We start from the raw sequence: 23,310 nt of genomic DNA, 5'->3' as shown, positions 1-23,310 counted from the left end.
GATTATGGCAAAGCCTCGAGAGCTATCTACCTAAGGGGAGGGATGCCTTCGTGGAGGACTTTTTAAGGGAAACTGGCTCGTATACACGTTACACCTGGGGAAAACCACGAAAACGCCCATGCAGCCAGCCCTTTCACGGGATTCAGCCTCGGGACCGAACTACCAGTGTTCAGTGACTTTACCGCTCGGCCGCTGGGGGGCCTTTACAAGAGGAGAAGAGAGTTTGCATGTACAATGGCCTCACATACTTGAAATCTTGAACGTATTCTAGATAAAAACGTAATTAATCTGTCTAAATACAATATCTTGAGATAATGTAAAGCAAATATATTTACTTTTAATGCAAAATTTATGGGATGGGTCATTCATTACCTGAATATAACCATTTTTAAATGTTAGGCTGTTCATATAAGCATTTTCAGATGGATGTAAACATCTTGCCTTATATTAGGGTCAATTGAGTATCTAAAAAATGTTTTAGCAATATTTATCTCTCTTTATTTAATAAAAAGTACCTTTTCTTTAAGAAACCGTGTGCTATTTCTCTCAGTGTTGGGTGAACTGTAGTAAAAACATTTGATTTAAAACTTGAGAAAAGGAGCTTGATTAAAATTGTTCCGTGCTTAGAAGGAAAATGTACGCGAAAGAACGAACAGTTATCGAATAATAACTTTTAGTCTAAGAACATTTCTAAATTTAGTCCTTATTTGAATTTAAACAGAAGATATTTGCTTTGTACGCAGCTTTCCATTTTCTGCATTGATGATGAATTTATCAGACAATTAGTTTACGCTATCCAAAAGCAAAAGAATAAAAATCCATGAACAAAATTACTGTTAACTTTACAGTGTTATTCCTTATATCCTGATATATGGTGTCATGTTATCTTGAAAAATTTCCTTTCAGTCATCATCTGTAGAATTTCTTGAAATTACATCTCTGTGTCATTCTTCAAATACGTTTCGATATTTAAATGCATTGATGAAAGAAGAAGCAGCTTAAAATTACATATAGCTTCCTTTAAACTCCAAGAAACTTTGTGCAAAACTTTGAATGAACTATATCAGTGCATATACGTTTTTCAGTTCTATTTGATTTAATAAATTGTGTTGAATGGAATATATGTGCTAGTAATTCAATTTCCCGAGAAGATTTATTTACCATCTTTATTGAATACTATTTTGCTGTTAAATGAATTTAATTTTCTTTAATTGAAATTTTTATGAAATCTGAAACTCTTGATAAGTAAAAAATGTAATAAAACGTTTAATTCAACGCGAACTTATTTAATAAAATATGGGTAACGAACCGATTGAAACGATATTATACCTATGTAAAACTGTAAAACCGTGTAACCTGAGCATGAAGTTATACCTGTGAAAAACTATGAAACAATGTATTTGAAAATCAGGTAAAGCATGTATACATTTACATTGTAACATTGTTTAATTTCGCTTTGTAAGGCACTTTTTAACTTCCTAACAAGGCACTGTTCCACTTTCCTGTTTTGACGTGCCTCATTTCCTTCTACGTTCATTTCCCGCAGGAAAAAATATTAGTGAAACTTCGATTATCCGTCAATCTCTGTATCTTTATCGAGGCGCACTAGACGGTTAACAGAAAATCTACCATCATCGGAACCACCAGTTAACAGCAATCGATAACAGTTTTAGCGCAGTATTTTGTATATTGTATAGTAAGAATGAAAGGCCATCCTAGAATTGAAAAGTGGGAATATTATATCTCTTTAGCTTGCTTATTGTTGCATAATGTAAAAACATCATATTTAAAACAAATCCAAAGCCGTTTTCAGCCAAAATACGATCAAATGTCGTTTTAGGATACTTTAATTATCAACTTAAAAATAAAATGTAGAATTGTGTTCTTACCTATTACAGTAGTTAAAAGGTATACATTTTATTTATAAATATAGACTATAAGGTATTTTCTCCATCCTTTCTGCATGCCTTCCTAGTGTAACGGTAGCATACTCGGCGCGTATTCAATAGGTCCAGGTTCGAGTCCCGGCGAGTGCATTGAACATTTTTCATGTCTCCTGCTTCAAACTAACCTAATGACTTTACTAAGGCTCCCGAACTAAAAGGTGCTGGATGTTGATTCTTCACCGCGAGGATTGGGTGATTGGCCAGCCTAATCCCCAATCTCCTTTAAAAGGGGGAGTATATAAGGTATTATCTCTCTCCTTCCAGCATGCCTTCGTGTTGTAAGGGTAGCACGCTCGGCGCGTATTCGAGATGTACAGGTTCGAGTCTTGGCGAAGGCACTGCTACCTACTTCAAAAATTCTAATGACTCTACAAGACCATTCTAAATTAAGAAATTTTATGTTATTGTATTTAATTTTACTTCCTTGTACGAAGTAAAAGGAGTATCGTAATCTCGAAGATTTCGGGTATCATATTTCAATGAAGATACGCATTTTAACCGATCCTGAATCCATTTGGACTATTTTTTTTGCATGACGTCTGTACTTACGGTAGTTACTTACTCTAGTAGATTAAAGGACCCGTTTGTATTACAAAACGGATTGTAAAATGGATTCAAAGGGGATTTTTCGAAAATGGATTATAAATTGATTCAAAATAGATTTCTTCGTGACATCTGTATGTACTTATGTATTATCACGAATAAAACTATTAACTGAGAGCGCTGAAATTTTATATATGGGACTGCTATAGCATCTAGTGTTTGCACCTCCCGTTTGTATTACAATCGGCAGTATCAAATATATATATATATATATATATAAATTTAAACAAATTTAAATTCTTAACAAATACGTATAAAAGTAAAAAAGTAAAAAAGCAAATTTAAATTCTAAAAAAGGAAAAAAGCCAAAATAATTTAAAATAATTTAAAAATATGCAAACATGTAAAAGATTTAATTCTCGAACTAATTTTTTTAATTAAACTCAATTTATTCTTATGTATATATATATATATATATATATATATATATATATATGTACATATATATGAATACATACACATATTTACACGCCCATTCCCTTATCCGGCCTTTATTTTCGCAGTCGTTGGTCATAGTTATATACTTTAAATTACAGAAGTGTTTAAAATGACGAAAATATTCACATTTTGACAACGCCAAATTAAAAACCTAAATAATTATCGACAACTAAGGAAATCGAACTGTCAGTGCGATCTCCCGTTTCCTATACTTATATTTGAAAAAGTGTTATACTCGGTATGGAAAAATAAAATTTTAAGAAATTTTATTCTCGAACGACAAAAATTGATCGGGATATTTAATTTGAAAATTTGTAATTTTTGATGCAATTTTCAACTTGCCTTGAGGAACCGGTTAATTAAGTTAGAATAATTCGATGATGTACGTTTAAATGTATTGCAGTAAAAAATGCGTATAATTAAATAGGTCATACACGAAAGTCATGTGGTGGCCGCATCAAATTTTCATTTCATTTTTTTTTTTCATTCATCGGAATGTTTCAGTACTGTCGCAAGCTAAAAATGTCGCTTAAAAGTGTTACAGAATAATGAAGATCCTACTATACTATGCAATTGAAAATGATATATTAGGTCAGAATTCTATAGAAATGAGATTATTATTTTGTGATGTGTTGATTTTGTTTTTCAGTTCACCTTCAATATTTTGTTAATAAAATTTTCTCATCTCTGTCATTCATTATTAGTTTTAAATTTCAAATATCTAACAAAATGTCCAACTCCTGTTATGTGTTACAATATACTTTGCCGTAGCCCAACCGGGATAGTGCTTAGTGACTCTAACTGCCGTACCGAAGGGCCCCGGCTCGAATGCCGGAGAAGGCATGGATGTTCGTAAATGTATAGTGTTTGTGTGGCATGGGGCACTCTAAACATATAGCGAACCGAAAATCTTCTCGAGAGATTGTTGATAAAAAAAGAGAGGTGGGAGACCCTCGGACTCGTCCTCGGGGGTAGCTGTCTTTCAAAATTGGGGGCGAAACTAAGCAAAGTCTTATCGTCACCTGTATGGTGCTCAAGGCTCTTGCCAACGACAAGCACAATCTTGCACTCCTTGCCACGAGGAATTTCGTGGCTTGTTCTGATATTACTGTCAGACAACCGAGAGAGATATGTCACAAAAACAACTGCAATAATATATTTTGCCTAACATAGACATGCTTTAAATCAAAGTCTCTAAAACATTGAAGTCTTAGCTAAAGATGTAATTTCATTAAGACTACTTTATACACAGAAATCTTGACGATCGTCCACTGGTAATCAAATTCGGGACTTTCTATTTGCTAGTACACTATAATATAGGATGCTTGTTATCGCATATTTAGAAAGCGACTGAGAACGAGAGATGAGATTTAGTCAATTAAATGAAGACCGGTACGCGTTATCACTGAAAACATTCGAACGCCTGGTAAGTTACCAAACTTTTTGGTGAGCACAAATCTTGAAAAATCTACTGTACTTTCCCTGCCTGTCGAATTTGAGGTCTCCTAAATACTAACCGGATGTACTGGCCATCACGCTACAAGAAAACACGGGAATAATAATTATTATTAGTCCAAAGGGATTTCAGTCCCGAAGGACTATTGCTTTCGTTTTGGCATTTTGCGTCGGACTCATAAACGTCGGTTCACTTTTCAAACTGTTGCCACAAAATGTTAGAGTCCTGCATTATATTTGAAGAAATTAAATAATGAAAAATCTGCATAAATGATTGTCTATTTCTCGCATTGTGATAAAACAATGGTACATAGAGCCATCGAATTTTGAATGACGAAATCCTACTTGCGAATATGGGCATCTGAAATCCCAAATTTGGAATTTGTTTTATTATAGATTTTATATTTTGTAAAACTTTAACGAATTTTTGATTTACAAACTCAATGCTTTAAAAGCGAGAAATGGCAACGTTATATAGAAAAAAAATACTTTTATCTCCAGCTCGCGAGACTGTGTATATCGGAAATTCTAAAGATATGCTTAATTTAACATTATTTTGCGATATTGCTCTTGAACTGAATTTTATGGTTTAAATGCAAAGAACATGATATTTAATAAATAAAGGTAACACTCAAAACGTTAAAAAAACGCCCCTTTGGACGTAATTTAAAATCTGAAAAATTTCAGATTTTTTTTAAAGTAGTTAATTGCATTAATAATTACATTAATATATTACAATGAAAATAAAGTCATATTAAATTTAGTGCATATTAAAAACGTTCCTGAAAACTGTTAGCTGTTTTCTAAGACGTCTAGGTATCCTTTACAGTATTGCAGCTTCTACGTTTACTGTAATGCTGATAGCAAAAGTAAAAAAAAAAAAAAAAAAAGTTTAAATGCTATAATTTTACACTGTATTCGAGTTCTGTGAATACAAATTTGAGTTTGGTATATTTTATTAAACATTTTGTGTAGTGCTCCGCTCCTTAATGCTCTATGCAATGAGTTGAACGTTTGGGATATTTAATATATATATATAAAAAAAAAATTAAAAAAAAAATCTGAAATGTTTCAGATTTTAAATTACGTCCAAAGGGGCGTTTTTTAACATTTTGTGTGTTACCTTTCTTTATTAAATATCATGTTCCTCGCACTTAAACCATAAGATCCAGTGCAACAGCAATATCGCAAAATAGTTTTAAAACGAGCATATCTTTAGAATTTCCGATACAGAGACTCACGCACTGGAGATAAAAATGTTTTTTTCTGCACAACGTTGCCATTGCTCGCTTTGAAATCCTTGAGTTTGTTAATCAAAAATTCGTCAAAGTTTTTAAAAATAGGAAATCGATCATAAAAGAAATTTCAAATTTCAAATTTGGTCTTCCACATGCTCATATTCGTTGGAGGATTACGTTATTCAAAATTCGATGACTCTATGTACCGTTATTTTATGACAATGTGAGAAATATGCATACATTTACGCAGATTTTCATTACTTAATTTCTTCAAATATAATGCAGGACTCTAACATTTTATGGCAACAGTTTGAAAAGTGAACCGACATTTATCCGTCCGACGCAAAATGCCAAAACGAAACTAATAGTCCTTCGGGATTCAAATCCCTTTGGACTAATAATGTAACACTGACTACCATGTGTATGTTTCACAGGATGAGGCATCGAAATTAATTTTTGAACATAACTTAAAATTAAAAGTGATTTACTTGTACAATAAAATACAGTAAAATTGTTGATTTTAGATTAATGAATACTGTCAAAATCATGCTTTTCATTTTTATGTGCAAGTTTCGACCTTCCGATAAAAGATGGCGCTGCTACCGTAGGTTTTCATGCTAGAAATAAACCCTCATCAAAGAGAGTTGGGAGAACTTCCAACAGATTTTGTTCGAGTTGTTGGTTTTGACGGGACAGCTCGTTCGAACGCTGAATTCTAAGTTATGTTCAAACTTTTTTCTTTGTGGATTCATGCCACTGACGGAAGGTAAACAGCTTCAGGAATGGGTATGTTAACTGCATTTATTTTTCCTGCCTTTAGAGTTTGCAAATAATTTTTAGTAAAACTTTTCGCCCAAAATCAATCATTTAGTTCAGTAAGAATATATTATTTAGTGGAAAATAATTTTTAAAACTTCAGTGCTGAATTATTTGGTACTTTTGAGCTAGCATTTTCGAGTGAAAGGGAAATGATTTTAGGTCTCTGCTTTTTCTTCATTTGTTAAATTCAGTTTATGTAATAAATAATAAATTATTTTGGTAAATTAAGAAATACATTAAAGCGCTTTTCTAGTATTGTGCATTTTCTATTATATTTTGTACGCATAGTTTTGAAGAATTAGAAGAAAAATATTTTTAAAATTTAAAAACAGCTGAAAACAATTTTAATCCATGTAAGTAGGCTCATAATACACTCACGTGTTTTACTTCTTCGGGAAACTTTCAAGAAAAATATCATTTTAAACATTACTGCTAATAAACAGCTCTATTAATGATAACTTATCTTTAATAATCTGGAAATATGATACTCGATTAATTGCTTCTAAATTTTGTCTTGGGGAAAAATTAATCCCATGTGTATTACAAATGAAAACATAATACAACCATTAACAAAGCTAAAGATTTTTTAAAATATTATATCATTTTTGTTGTTATTTTCCTCAGCGCAAGATCACCACTTACCTGTACTACAGAACATTGTATTGCCTTTTGTTCTATTTATTTTAACTTCCAAAATGTTTCTTTTAATTGATTTAATTTAAATTGTTTGCAGTTGATTATTAAGTGTTCTACAAGTTCTACTAGGACATTCGAATCATTGAATTCCGTAAATCTCGAAAAGGATATGGCATTCCAAAACTCGAATCTCCGCACTGTTTCTTCATTCGAATCATTCCACGTCTGTCTTAGAAACGGTTAAACGTTTTAATTCAAAATATTGCAAATAGTGTAGTAATATTAAATTTAAATTAAGATATTTAGAGAGAATTTTGTATACACGTCTAACATTTATTTCTTGTAATTCTTGAAGTACTTCTACCGCTCTATACTCGCTTTAATTAAAAAATATTCTGAAAAATCTTAAAACATTTGAAATATTATAAATATATTTTTGGCAAATTGCTTTTCGAAGATAAACTCGAGATTTTTAATTAGGTGTTTCTTTGAAGTACATTTCATTTCCATTTTTTTACTAAGTGTACTTTTAAAAATTGCATTTTTAATTTGCCTTTTGATTAAATAGAGGTTTAAAGTATCGCTGTAATTAAAAACCTTTATTACTGATAAAAAATTGTCTTTTTCTTTTGATTCTTATTATATTTGTTTGAATGATTCATGATTCATAAGATTCGAGAGAATCGAAAATATTTCATTATTCGGTTCGACAAAATTTAGGAGCCGTTCCAATTCTATTTTCTACAATTTAAGAACAGTCTGTATCAGCTTTATCAGTTATTGAACACTTTTAATGTGTTGAATAACACATTAAAAGTGAACATGGAAGACACAAACAGTACGTAAAGAGATGATATGAAGGAATATAACAGAATTTATAAAGCTTGTGGAACTTATATATCTATAGTTCATTAATCGATTTTGCAAAAGTGATGTTTTCTGTCCAGGACGGAAGTTGATGGGGTATTTGTAAAAGAAATTTGGGAACTACTCTGATATGCGCCCTCGAGTGGCCACATTTCTCGCCAAACATTTTTGGCGAGAAACTTCACAGCTCCATTTTACTATTTAAATTTTTTGTCGACATTTCGAACTTTAAGCCTAAATGTCTCCAAAAACGCGGTTTTCGCACATGCAAAAACCACGTTTTGAACACACAATTTAAGCTAAAAATCCAAAACAAAAACAAAAAATTTAGATAGCAAAAACGTAAAGTTTCTAACCAAAAATACTTGACAAGAATCCATGTACACAGCGATATGTTTTAACTTAAAAAATATCTAAGAATTGCAAAATATAGGCAGCGAAGGAATCTACGAACTACGCACACCTCGCTTTAATAAATTAACATAACAACAATAAATTTCAAAGAATATGTACACAGCATACTGTTTAAACTTTAAAAAAAAATCTACGAATTGCACAATTTAGGCAACGAACGAATCTACGAACTACTCACACCTCGCTTTAATAAATTAACATAACAACAATAAATTTCATAGAATACCATGTACACAGCGTTCTTTTTCAACTTTAAAAAACATCTACGAATTGCACAATCTAGACACTACGCACTAATCAACAAAATAAACTAAAATAAATTTCAAACAATTAAAAAAAACAATAACGACAGAAATTCATTCTAAAAAAACAATGAGCATGACATTCTACAAAATAAGAACAAGAATAAAATAAAATGCACTTACCATGAATTAATGCTTTTTCAAACAGCAGAAATACCAACATGCCGACACGTAATCACTATCGTATTTATATGACAGCCAGACACACTATCTAGAAAATTCATACTATGGTTCACAAAGAATAAAATCACAAATCCCTACTTCTATCATGCACTGCCATTAAAAATAATCTCCCAGACCCTCTTTTCACTCCTCCAAACACCCACTGCCCCTCAACAGGATGGCCACAATGATATTTCTTTTTGCCGAACTTCAATTCAACAACTTCCACCAGTTTATCTTCCCCCACCCCTATCTTCTCAGACACAGACGCGAACCAACGTGCTCCAGCGAAAGATTTTTCAATGTCAAGAGGGTTGCCATACAACACGCAGTCGCTCCAAAAACTATCTCAGAACACATATCCCCACATTTGGTTAGTTTTACGATGGCTCGGAAATATACGCAGCTAGTGGAAACCGTATAAGGTATTTCTTTCACCTTCTTAGCATGCCTTCGCAGTGTAGTGGTTAGCACGCTGGGCGCGTATACCAGACATCTGTGGTTCTATTCCCGGCGAGGACGTTGCTCATTTGTCATCATTCCTGCTTTAAAAATAACCTAATAAATCTCGAATTTAGACTTTCCCCATATAATCAATGTGAAATACGGTACGATAACATCGCAGCATACGAGGAAGTAAAATTGAAGAAGTTCATAATTATTTATATACAAAAAAATTATAAATAAAAGAAATAGACCAGGTTGTTATTATTTTTATGTTTTGTGCTATTTGGAAAACTTCCTCTGAAAACTTAGGAATTTTCCATAATTTGTTTATTTTTAGTTTTAATTAAAGTAAGTTGTTTATTTAATGATTAATTAAACATATTACCGTTATTTAAAATAAATGTCAATCTGAAAATTTATATTTCGTTGCAAATATTTTCGAATTACCAACATACAAATATTTCCTAAAGGTACCAAATTTTTGATTTCAGATCGGAAATAAATATAAATTTGATTTTTTCCCCTGCAATATTGTTTTTAAAGTATGCTTTAATAAAAATTTAAATTAAAATAAACTAAACCTTTTTTAGAATTCCTTGGTATAAGTTTGGTACCATACTGAAGAATAATAATGCTTCCCAAACTTTCACTAAATGATGATGCCAACGTTGACTGTGGTAGCTATTCTCAAACTTCAGTAGAAAGGAAAATGAGTGAGTTTTCACTTTACGATTTTCAGCAACTAAGCTTTCTTCAGCATTGAACTGAGATGCATTGCTTTAAACATTCATCAGGCCTAATGTATTTCTATTTTATGTACTCGTGTGTGTGTGTGATTATGGCAAAGCCTCGAGGGCTATCTGCCTAAGAGGAGGGATGCCTTCGTGGAGGACTTTCTAAGGGAAACTGGCTCGTATACACGTTACACATGAAGAAAACCACGAAAACGACCATGCAGCCAGCCCGTTCGCGGGATTCGAACCTCGGACCGAACTACCAGTGTTCAGCTACTTTACCGCTCGGCCGCTAATGGGCCTATTTTATGTACGTTATACGTTAACAAGTACCTGTGCAACCATTTAGTATTCACAATTTTTAATTCCGATAGTCACAAATTAAATGAGACATTTAAAATTATAGTGTTAAAATATTTTCCCCGAGTAGGCTATTTCAATTCTTTTAAATATTTTGAACATGTTTAAGATAGATTAGACTGTGATGTAGAATATGTTTGATGTATTAAATGTATTTTCGATTTACGATATTTTTTGTTCGCATGTATTTATTAGGAGGTAAGCTCATAAAATCGAAGAATGCTCTCTTTCTCTCTGTATATATATATAATTCATAATAATTTATACTAAGAAATTTTTCCATATACCAGTCTCCAAGGAATAAAAATTCAATTTAAAACTATGAATGAAAAAAAAATTAGTCAGAATTTAAATTAGTATTTAAGTAGTAATTTCAATCTCCTTGTTTAAAACAATCTGCTAACAAAAATCGTTAATTACAAAAACACCAATAATTATTTTATTTCGAATTATTAGCAAAATAATTTCTTTATTTTGAATTTATATATGTATAAATTGTGTAAACCTATTCTACTCTAAAGCTGCAGGATTGAAGTAGAATAAACTTAAAGCATCTAAATTTATTATAAACTGGAATAAAAGCAAGGCATTTCCTCTATAATATAATAACTGCGACCGTCTATAAATGGTTTAATACAATATCAAACAAATCCAATTAATGAATTCATATTAAAACAAACTCGAAAAATAAAAATGCGAAAGGAAAATATGCAAAATTATACAAATAAAAATGAATCTCCTTTTATTGAAACTCCAATTCAGAACTCATCAGGGAAAATTGAATTAAATGGCAATTAAAAAACACAGAACTTTACATGATATACATTAAAATTTAAAAAAAAAAAAAAAAAAAAAAAAAAAAAAAAAAAAATTGGTGTAAAACCAATATATGCTAATCCGAAATTCAGCAAGTATAAATAAAGAGCAAAACTAATAGTCATTTAAGCAAAACTGAAAACTTGGGAGTTCCCCGATTATGCTAAACTAAGGTTTTAATACCAAGAAAACGAAAAACTGTACATATAGCTTTCTATAAATATAAAAAGTTAAATGTGAGCCTTGAACAGCTAAAAACTGAAAACCTGTTTGTAACAATAATTGAAAAAAATTGAAAAACGCAAACTTACTGAAATCTTAAGACAACCTTCTACGCATAATCTAACTGAACTCATAAGATGACCAAACTGTCTTCTTGCTAAAAACATACCAGGGGTGCAAAGCATTTATGATGTAAATAAAATATTATGTTTTTATGTAGAAGTACACCCATACAAGGTGCGTGGAGGTGTTGTGCAGTGTCACAACTGCTAACACTTCCACCACTCTAGTGAGAATTGCAAATTGCAGCCCCGCTGCGTAAAATGCGCGGGTGCACATAAAACTACTATGTGTAATGTTGAAAAATTAGAAACGCCAATTTGCTGTAATTGTTTGCAATCAGGGCACACGGCACATTACCGTGGTTGTCCTAAATTTCCAGTACGACGCACGGCTGGCGTTAAGTCAGCTAGTACAAATAATGTTAAAAATGCTGATGTCAAGGCACCCAGTGCGCCTCATTCTGCTATGGTGGCCCCCGGCCGAAGCTACGCCAGTGTGGCCAAAGGTTCAACTGTTAACCTTGCTGCGGCTTCCGTAGCAAAACAAGATGTTGTAAAAAATGTAAATAGTGTTAATCATGTTAGTACTAGAACTGTAAATAACAACAGGACTGATGTGGCTGCAAGTAGCAGCAATGTTAATGCTTTTAAGGATATTTTTAAAGTGTTTAAAGAAATTTTTGACATGTTCAAAGGAACTTCCTTTGTTACTGTTTTAGCAAAAAATCTCCGTAGTAATGCCTGAGTTAAGGGCAACGGAGAACACTATTGATAAACTGTTCATCTTGTTTAACGTGTTAGATGATGTTTTCAGTTCTTCTTTAACTGCTTATTTATGAATTGTACTGTATATAGATATTTAAGCATAATTACTTGGAATGCGAACGGATTGTATCGTAAAATCAATGAACTCAGGGAGTTTGTAAATGAGCACGCCCCCGACTTACTTTTCCTACAGGAACACAAGCTTGACCCAAAAATACCAATTAATGTTGCGAATTATAACACCTACAGATCTAATAGAAGTGCCAATGCTTTACGACCAAGAGGAGGAGGAACAGCGCTCCTTATCAAATGCTGCATCCCCCATAATCATGTAACAATACACAGCTTTCGGTCATTGAGGCCACAGCTATCTGCATCACAACAGACACTAACATAACATACACGTTTTTTCCACCTATATACCACCAATGAAACCAATGGCTGCTGTTCAGGCAGACCTTGAGACGTTACTCACACTTGGAATACATATTGTCATAGGTGGAGACTTAAATGCACGACACCGCGCGTGGAACTGTTACACCTCAAATGCTACAGGCAAATTAATTTACAGTTTAGCCGGTTCGGCTCGATTTAATATAACAGTTCTAAAAACCCCAACACGGTATGCTGCTGGGTCAGCTGCAATAATTGACTTCTTCCTGCTCAGAAACACCAGCAGTCCGCTGGATGTTTTTGTGCTGGATGAATTGTCATCTGATCATAATCCGGTCAGAATTATTCTGGACCTCAGCAGTTTTACTACAACAGGCAGAAGAGCCTTTCGCACCGACTGGCAAATTTTTGCCAAAGCTCTAACCAACATTCAGTACACGATTCCAACGATACGTTCGGGGGATGACATTGATTGTTTGGTTAAGGAATTCACCTGCCAAGTTCAATCTGCTTATGAGAAAGCAAGGATAGAGGTTAAACCTGAGAAAGCCTTCAAACCATTAGAGTTACGTCTATTGTTAAAACAAAGGAATGCAGCCAGAAGGCAGTACCAGAGAACAAGGCACCCACAAGACAAACAGCACTTCAACCAACTGTGTGAGGCAGTAAAGCCTCTTACAAACAAACTTGCACAAGATCGCTGGACCAGCTACCTGGAATCACTTTCCTGTGAGGATAGCTCATTATGGAAAGCTGTGAAAAGGTATAAAAAATGCTACAAGTCCATTCCGCCCCTTAACGGGCCTCAAAGGATCCACTACACTGGAGCTGAGAAGGCAGAACTTTTAGCGCAGCATCTGGAATCTCATTTCTGTATGAACAACATTTCAGACAACAACACAGATCAGCTTCTTGCTGACTTTCATCACAATTACACAACAAGCCCATACACCGACAACATAATCTTAGTCATGCCGTCGGGGGTCTGCAGTTACATCAAAAGGCTGAGAAGGAAAAAGAGCCCTGGGTTGGATGGTATTTCCAACCAGATGATCAAGAATTTTCCACCAAAGACCATATATTATTTCACCAAGCTGGCTAACTGCATCTTACAGTGGCAACACTTTCCGGCATGTTGGAAAACTGCTCAAATTACGCCAATACTGAAACCTCACAAACCAGCCACTGCACCTGAGTCCTACCGTCCCATCAGCCTCCTGAGCTCTGTCAGTAAACTAATGGAGGCAATAATACTGAGCAGATTGAATAAATATCTGGAGGAGTATAAGGTCATCATTCCATACCAATTCGGTTTTCGTCAGAAGCACTCAACCACCCATCAGCTTTATAGAGTTGTAGAGATGATCAGTGATGGTTTACAAAGAAGAAGAGTGACTGGTGGTCTGTTTCTAGACATTGCTAAGGCCTTCGACCGTGTGTGGCTAGATGCCCTCACATGCAAGTTACACAACCTGGGGTTACCAGGCTACATCACTAACACGATCAAATCCTACCTAACATTTAGACACTTTGTCGTTCACGTTTCTGGCACATTATCCACCAGCCGCCCTATAAGGGCTGGCGTACCGCAAGGGTCCCTTTTGGGCCCCCCTCTATTCAACATTTATGTGAACGACATACCCACTACACCCAACACGACACTCGCAATGTATGCAGACGACACTGCGATCCTTACACAAAGCGCATTTGTTGGTTCAGCTATACAACACTTACAAGAACACATCCAGGCATTAGAGGCTTGGCTTGTCAAGTGGAGGTTTAAGGTTAATGTTGAAAAAACATATGCTATATTGTTTACAACAAAAAAGAAATTTCCAGTCTGCCTGCAAATGTATGGAGAAAGCATCCCGTGGGTCAAGCAGGTCCCTTATCTTGGGCTGATCCTCACTAAATCTCTTACATGGAACCCACACATTACAAATATTATCAAGAAGTTTCGAGCTAGTAAAGCTTCACTCTTCCCCTTAATTGCTCGAAACTGCGTTCTATCTATAGATAACAAGTTGCACATTTACAAATCTATGTTACGCCCCATTCTGAGTTATGCCTGCCCGGTATGGGCATACTCTTGTAAATCACTTAGAAAAAGACTGCAAGCAGCCCAGAATGGGGCAATTAGACAAATTTGCAATACCCCCTGGTATGTTAGGAATAGACAGCTCCACAAGGATTTAAAACTTGAGAAACTCAAGGATTATTAAAGCCGCCTATCGCGGAATTTTTATGACAAGCAGGAGACTATTGACAATCCTGCGATAACTAAGTATAACTATGATGTAAATAATCCTATGAATATTAAGCGCCCGCGGGCCATTATGTGTGTTAACCTACCTTAATTTCTGTGTGTAATGACTGATTATTATTATACATATATAATCTACAAATTTCTGTACTGTTATTGTATTATATATCATGCATGTTGTCAGTTTAGAGGCAGCAAAGTAGCGCACTTACCTCTTTTGTTTTGCCATGTTTGTCTATGTTCTCTTTCCAGCTCTACCACTCTACAGCTTCTGTGCTTGACTGGCTTTCTATCCAGATTATTGCTTTAAGTTACCGTTAGGAGATATGCTTTTAAAAAATTATGTACCATTACCTGATAATTATGTATATCCACAACATTTTAAGATATGTTCGTTAATGCATTCAGTTATAATTCACATATATTCGAAACTATACTATAATTTGTTCGATGAGGGGTAGGGTTAGTAATACCCAGGTACCCTGGTGTCTGGAACCACTTTAGATATAGCCACCGGTGTTTTTGCTAAAGAAAGTAGAATTCAAACTGGTCTGGAGAAGCCGAAATTTTGTAATTCTTGGAAAAACTGATAAGATTCAAAGTGTCCAATAGCAAAACTAAGTGTTTATGTATATGTGTTCAAAATGTCCTACCCTGTTAAACTTTGCGGGGTGTCAATGGTGGGGTGCAGTCTCTAAAAATTATTACCAATGAAGAGGGTGTGATCGTCACCCCAAAATGGTGGCGTAAGAAACTTCTAAAAGAAGCTGCTCTGTGTAAAGTCTTAGAGCACGAAAACAGTACTGGCTTAAAGTTGCGGAAAAGAAAAAAAGTATATGTTATAAAAGATAAAAATCTTCACGTAATTGGAGTACAATGCGCATTAGAAACTAGAAACCCCATTTAGTAACAGCTAGGTTTGCCAATTATTAAATTTACAAAATCATAGAGAGCCAGTATATAAAAATAGTAAAAATAATTAAAAGGACAAAATACAAGATCTTTAATATAAGTAATAATTATAATATTTCTTTAGATGAGAAATGAAAAAAAGTAGTTAATACCAGCTTTCTTTAAAGTTATAGAAATTTTGAATAGAGGTGTTTTATTTTCTAAGAGAATAGTTACTTAGTGATTTCTTCTTGTAAGTATTCTACGTTGTTGCAAATATCTTTTATTCTAATGAGTTGAGTATGTATGGTATTAAGTATTACTCTTTTGGAAACATTGGAGTACCAATGGATGAGTTTTATAGTAGGGATATCAAAATATCTTCTTTTGTCGTAAATTTTAATATCTTTAAAATTGATAATTTGTAAATCTAGGTAATTAATATCTCCTTGTTGAAAGTTAGTTTTATTTAGTTTCAAACATGAAGGATAAATGCCATTTTATTCTATTTGATTGTAGTTGTTGAATGTCCATCCATATATCTGTAAATGATAGAGTAATATGTTCTTGAGATAACTGTTATTGGAAATGAAATTTCTTGGTGAAAAGGTACAAATTAAAGTTCGCTGAAATCGTGCTAGTCTCCATCGGGATACCGTTGATTTGTTTAAAAAAAGCGTTATTAAATACGATGTAGGTATTAAACAGAATACTTTTTAAATACAACTGCTACTCTTCTTTGGAAATAACAATAATTTTTTTTCCAATGGCAGATTGTGAACAATTACAAATGTAACCCAGTCCATTAATATATACAAGGCCGGATTTGGTGGTCTCTTTATTATGGAGGCACCTAATAGGTGGGCCACCATCGCTCTTCCTATGAAGGGACGGACAGTTACAACCATGCCTTCTCCGGGATTCGAACCCAGGTCCTTAAACATCGCAGTTAGCTTCCCTGACCACTATACCGACTGGGAGACAGAAATAACAGTAATAACTTGTGGAAATAGGTCTGGTAAATTAATAAGGTTTTGAAAGTGTAAGAAAAGAAAACTTCTTGTAAAGGAAGAGCTGTGTGTAAATTCTCGAAATCGTAACAGAAAATATTATCAATCCTTAAAGCGTAAAGTGCTTCTAGTATCAGTTCGTTATTACTTATTATCCAGTCGAAATTGTGGTCTTGCCTCTGTTCATCTTTAACAAAGTAGACAACTTTTAAAAGTATTTTAGGAAACGTAGTCTATTTCTTTCATATAATTTCTGGTCCCGTTAGCTATGAATCGAAATTTGACAGGTGTTTTGTGAAATTTAAGCAATGCATAAAGGTTAGAAAGTCTGTTTTAAAATTTATTTGCAGTAATTTTAAGTCTCCGACGAATTGCAGTGAAACGTTTTTGCAGGATATTCGCCGTAGTTTTAACTTTATGATGTGTAACTGCGGAGTTCTTTTTTGGTCAGATTGTAGTAAAAAGCCTTTCAAATAATGCTAAAGTTGTTACTGGCTTTGTCTATTTTCGTAATGGTGAACAGATCCTTTAAAAGTTTCACTTTCTAAATCTTCCTTATTATGTGTCCTATTAAGTACTGGTGCTTCAATTCGTCTTCTGAAGTCGCTGAGCACTTCCTCTTTCCATTCCAGGTAAGTGGTAGTAGGAAAGTTAGTTTTGTAGCTGGAGAATGCTATGAAAGTTTGTAGATTTTTTTCGAATTGTTGTGTGCAGAAAGTTTCGCTAACTTTGAAAGTGGGTCGAAAATTTGGTGCCGAGATTCATCAATCGCCTTAAATTTTTATCTTCTATAATTTCTAAATTTCGTAGCAACACATCTAAAATCTCTTATATTTAGCAAGTCTGCACATAGCAGTCACAGTCAACTGTATCATAAACAGTGGATGCTTTATGTCTGTAATAAAAATATTGACCAGTGCGTAAAAGATTTTCGTTTACAACTGATTTAAAATAACTCAAAAGCTTTAAAAAATAATAAAAAGAGAAAATGTATTGCATTGATGGGAGATTCCAGCATATGCAGTCCCAGGATTAGATATTTTCTACAGAGGAAAAATTATTGTAATTTATAATTTTACTACGTTTCAGTCAAAACTAGATGCTACTATCATGATCTCATGTTGAAAGACACACATTAGAAAATTGCTATAAAACTGATGTTTTGAGCTTTAGTTTGTTATGTCATCAGCATTGTATATAAGGTATTACCCCTCTTTTTGACATGCCTTCATGGTGTAATGAAGCATACTTGAAGCGTATTCGAGGTCCAGGATTCGAGTCCCGTCGAGAGCATTTCACATTTTTCACGTCTCCTGCTTTTAAAAAAAACTTTAGTTCGGCAAGTGGTGCCCGAACTAAAAAGTGGTGGACGATAATTCGTCACCACCGGGATTTGGGGACTAAGTCTCCTAATCTTCACTGGCCCTTTAAAAGAGGCAGTATATAAGGTATTTTCTCCTTCCTTTCCGTATGCCTTCAGGATGTCATTGAAGCTTACTCAACGCCGATTTGAAAGGTCCATAATTCAAGTGCCTCGATGACACTGCACAATTTTCACGTTTCTGCTTCAAGAAGAGCGTAATGACTTTGAAAACTCAAAGTGATCAACGTTAGTTTATTAAAAATTATAAATTTAAAGAAGAGAATTAGAAGCTATAATTATTATTCGTACTCGAAACTGTCGTAAACAAAAGGAATAAGTTAAACAAGATAAAAGGGTTATATTGTTGTAGCAGTGAGGAGTTTTATTGTTATTTTATCAGTGTAGTAGATTCTTTGCAGATTTACAAAGGATGAAATGTTTTCCAGAGCATTATTCATTATAAAAATATGAAAGCATTTTATAGATCGTGTTTTCGCAGAGGCTTTAAAAATTTTTTGACAGGTTACATCTTCATATTGATTCTGCAGCATACATCACACTGCTGTCTTTTGTAAAAGTTTCATCCAACTGGTATCACTTTGAAATAAATGAATGATGCATATCGGCATTCTTTGTACCAAAGTAATAGAATTTATTTAAGTGTGGTGCCATAAAAAGATGTCTTTCTTTGCAATTTCTCTGCGGCTTCTATCAGGAAGAGGAAACAGAATACAGAAACGCTTCAAATGATAGAGCATTAAGAGGAGAACGTGTGGAAGCCCTTAATGGGAACTCGTTTCTTGTGAAGTTTCAAATCAAATTTGTTTCGGAAAAGAACTAGCAGCATAAGAACGGTGTTGATAATTTGACTGATGATTATAATTCCCATATTTTTGGTCAAGCTAGAAAAGTTCATTTCAAATGCAAGTGAGTAAATTATTTTTATTAGAATGTTTTCTGGGAAATGATATAACATATTTTATAGGGAAACTGTTACAGTAAACACTAAGTACGACTAATGAAATTTATTGCACTGTATTTATTTTCATCCAGAAAAGAAGGTATAACCCACTTTAAAATTACTACCCCAGGAAGAAAAATAAATAGCAGAATCTAATTTATTGTACACATACAGTATAATGGTTAGAAGATATGATTAAAATTTGTAGTTGCTTTTTGCTGCACATCGTGAAAAATTTAGTGCACAGGACTTCCAACTCTGGTAGGAATCTCAAAGACGTCAAAGATAAACATTGAAAGGATAACATAAAGTATAAATTATTTACAAATATATCTTAAATCAATAAATCAGGGAATTTTGATGAAAAATGCAATTATGATTTAAAGGATAAAGATTTTGTATCAGTCTAATGGCAAAATTCTGGAAACTACTAGTTATATACTAGGCAGGGTGACTCGCATCTTGTATAGATTAATCGTATATCGTAATACTTAGAGAAATCTCCTAAAGCTAATAAAAGCGTAATAAGATAGGGTAATGTAACAGTACGAAAATTCTGGAGACACCGAGCTAAAGACTAACGGCAAGATGAAAGAATGTCACATTAAATCAATGAATTGTTGCCAGCCGTATGACAACTGCAAGGCAAAAACTGATTTGGTTTTACATTATACACAGAGAACAATTCAAAAACGCCCATGCAATCAGCCAGATTCTTAGGATTCGATAGTGAGTTGAACTTTTGAAGGAAATATGTAAAATGTTCTGGGAAAGAAGAATCGTTAAATATCTTTAAATTTTGATTATGTATAAGTGATAATTATATTATATTACGATTCATTATGGATTTATTAATGGCAAAGCACACTAGGGTTGTCATTTTAAAGAAAATGATGTCTTCGGTAAAACTTTCTGAGAGAAACAGACTCATATTCACGCTGCGACAGCCCAGTTCGAACTCATTTCGCATTATCAGGTTCAGCAGTCGTATCTGCTCATGAATTAAGTTTTGTGAAACTTGTAATTAATTAAAATTTTATAATGAATTTGAACCCGTAAATCTCATGTAAAATATTTTTACTACTGAGTAGTTTAGATGAACTTTTGTTTTAGCTTATTATTTTCATTACGTAAAAATTACTTAAAACATGATTCATGGGTGACACTTTTACAGTACATTAAATGTATCTTTATATGCTGATGAAGGAATGAATGTCCAAGATTTTTCCGGGAAACAATGGTTACTGATTGAAATTTTTTGCTAATGACGACTACTATAAACATTGGCCATTCTAAGGCCAAAAGCGATGGTCACTTTATTATGGAGGCGCCTGATAGGTGAGCTACCGTTGCCTCTTATGAAGGGACAGACAATTTACATCAATGCTTTTCCAGGATTTGAACCCGGGCCTTTCGGTACGGCAGTCAGATACACTAACCACTTTCGCGTCTGGGCGGCACTGATTGAAATTGTTCATACGTATTTGCACTTTTTGAAGAAATCGCTAAAGAAATAAGATCGTCAAAACCAGTAATTTCACAAGTCATTCCAATCAAAATAGCAATAAATTGATCCTCAAAATCAATCAACAAACCATTGTAAACTACTTGATGTTGGAAACGTAGAAGGCAAGTACTTAGCATGTAGACATGGAAAACTTTTCTATAAACATCAAGGCTACGATAAAGAAACTAAAAAAACATTTATTTCTATTAATGAAAACGATATTTTGGTTAAAACTCTCTAAAAACTGAAAGCTGATTAAATAGTGTTAAATCTCAAAGTAATGAAATTTAAAATTCTGAATACCTTTTTATGCCTAAATACTTTTTAATTATATACACAGAAGTATCATTATTTATTTAAGTCTTGGAAAATGAATGCAGAAATTTATCTTATTTATTTATTTATTTATTTTTTTGAAATAGTAACGAAAATATTTTTAGACTAGCTACTATCATATACACTCTATGAAAAAGATTTGCTAAAAGGTGTTGAACAAATACTATTGTAATAACAATTTTTCAGATAACAATTTTGAAACAACATCATTGAAAAGTTTGGTCACTTTGTAAAATCAACTAATTGTCTTAAAATGCAGTTTTTATTTCGTTGTTTTGAATTAAAAAGCATTTTGTCTTTATATTGTTAAGTGATAAAATTCAATAAAAGACTTGAAACTTAAAAAGGGAATACTGTTTTTTAGCCTAAAAGAGCGTTAGGGTAAATGGCCTATTAGTCTAGAAGCCGGATATGGCGGCATGTCACTTTTCAATTTGTAGTCACGAAATATTATTGCCCTGTATTACTTTTAAAGAAATTAAATAAAAAAAAAATCCGAAAGGTTTTCCAGTGTGCAGACTACCACACCACGGAGCATGCTAGAAAGGCGGGAGAAATACCTTATATACTGTTGAAATGAATGTTATGTGGAAAGAACATAATATTGCATTAATAAATTCAACGCACAAGACGTCAATAATAAAAAGACAAAAAAAGTTTGCAAGCCATCTTACTGAGAAAACTGTACATTGACATGATAAACTGAGAAAAGACTGAATAAAAAAGAAAAATTTATACCAGCACTTTAAAACTCTTTCGGGAATTCTAAACGCATGCTGCTTTTAAAATTTTTGTAATTTTTCAGTTGAATTCATATTATGAAAGCGCGAAGAAAATGGTGCTTAAAAATAAAGCTAAAATGACAAAAAAGAAATGGATTATCAGAAATTAGTGCAACATCAGACTGGTAGACTGTAAGCTCAGAAAAAGCATGAAAAAAACCTTAATAAAAACTTTCGGGCGACCGTTAAAATCTGAGTCCTTTTAGATTTTTCTTTTTTTATTTATTATGTATTTAAATTACCGAATATTCGGCTGGATGATTATAATATCCATCAACATCTTGGTCGCAGTTCTGTTGCAATCCCATTAAATGTTACTGGGCTACTGTAAATTATGCATCGGGTTTAAAATTAATTTGTTTTTAAAAATTTCACACATAGGGCAGTATTTTATGTGTAAACGAAACGGAAACCCACTAAGTTTTCTTCACAGACTATAAATATTATATATGCGACCTGCTAGTCATATTACAGGGACGCGTCCAAGTCCTTTGTTGTAATGTGCATAACTTCTTTTGGAGGTATGTTAAGAACTATGCTTTTGTGCATATTTCGCTCCAGGTAACACTAATAAAGCTCAGGAAACGCATCGGAGTTGTTCTGATCATTTTTTAAAATTGAATTGCATTATTTAATTACAGTAAACCCCAATAGGACTACCTGGTAGTGTGAAGTGAAGCATTTGTCTAAGCCTTTCATTACAGAACTTCTTTTGTATGCAGTTTACACTATGGGAAACCATCATACAGCATGCCCGTTCGCTATATTTCAAACCTTATTCGAGTTATCAGTATTCCAAGGTCTTACCCATTCAGCCACTAAAGAATCCCGTTGTCAAGGCAATATTAGAAAAGGTACGGATCAAATCTGAGTACTCTTTAATATATTTCCTATGATCAATTTAGCACATATAGAACATTTCTAGTTTAGGATAAAAATCTGGCGTGTTTTTTTATATATATGAGTTATTACAGGTGACATATTTTTTAAAATATCGTACTCTCGGATCCGATAAATTATTTATAGTAGCTCTATATTTAAATCAGGCGGGTCAGATTTTCACGATTTTCTAAATAATTGGATTCTCTTCTTGAGCACTATTCCGGACAATTATCATAATCTTGTTTCAAGGAAAGTTTCACTGTAAGTCATTTTTTTTCTTCATTTCTAAACCCATCACTCTCAGCGTAACTTTTGTAATACGAGTTTAATCTCCCCCTTCTTACCACTTTGTTTCTCATTATAATGAAACAAAACTGCATATTTTCTTTGTTAACTCTCCCATTTAGTACTTATATGCTAATAATATACCAGCAAAAGGAATGCAACCCAGTTGCATGGCATTTGAGGTGTATGGTTTAGTAATTAAACGAAGGCGGTTACAATTGCTTCTATAAAATTACCACAGCTGATTCTTAACGTTAGAGTGAAACAGTCGAAACAGTCTTATGCGAGTGAGAGCATGATACTCCCGTTTGAAAGGAATGAGTAATTAACGTTTCCCCCCTTTTTTCTGAG

General features: G+C 33.4%; 1 protein-coding gene across 3 annotated transcripts in view; it reads left to right on the top strand.

The window, feature by feature from the left end:
- Positions 1-6,327: 6,327 nt before the first annotated feature.
- LOC118184571 (diuretic hormone receptor-like) overlaps positions 6,328-23,310 on the top strand; it is a 413,066-nt gene continuing 396,083 nt past the window's right edge. Inside the window, exons 1-2 of one of the 3 annotated variants that reach the window (XM_085819143.1) lie at positions 6,356-6,466; positions 9,918-10,040. The gene's annotated coding sequence lies outside the window, so the exon portion shown is untranslated. Of the gene's footprint in view, positions 6,467-9,917; positions 10,041-23,310 lie in introns of all 3 variants that reach the window. The other 2 variants (XM_085819141.1, XM_085819142.1) reach the window with 2 other exon arrangements.

This window comes from Stegodyphus dumicola, chromosome 6 (genome assembly GCF_044657685.1).
Source record: "Stegodyphus dumicola isolate Sdum_Otavi_A_Nest chromosome 6, ASM4465768v1".
Classification (NCBI taxonomy): domain Eukaryota; kingdom Metazoa; phylum Arthropoda; class Arachnida; order Araneae; family Eresidae; genus Stegodyphus; species Stegodyphus dumicola.
Note: the sequence above shows the minus strand (reverse complement) of the source record. Positions and strands in the feature narration are given on the sequence as shown.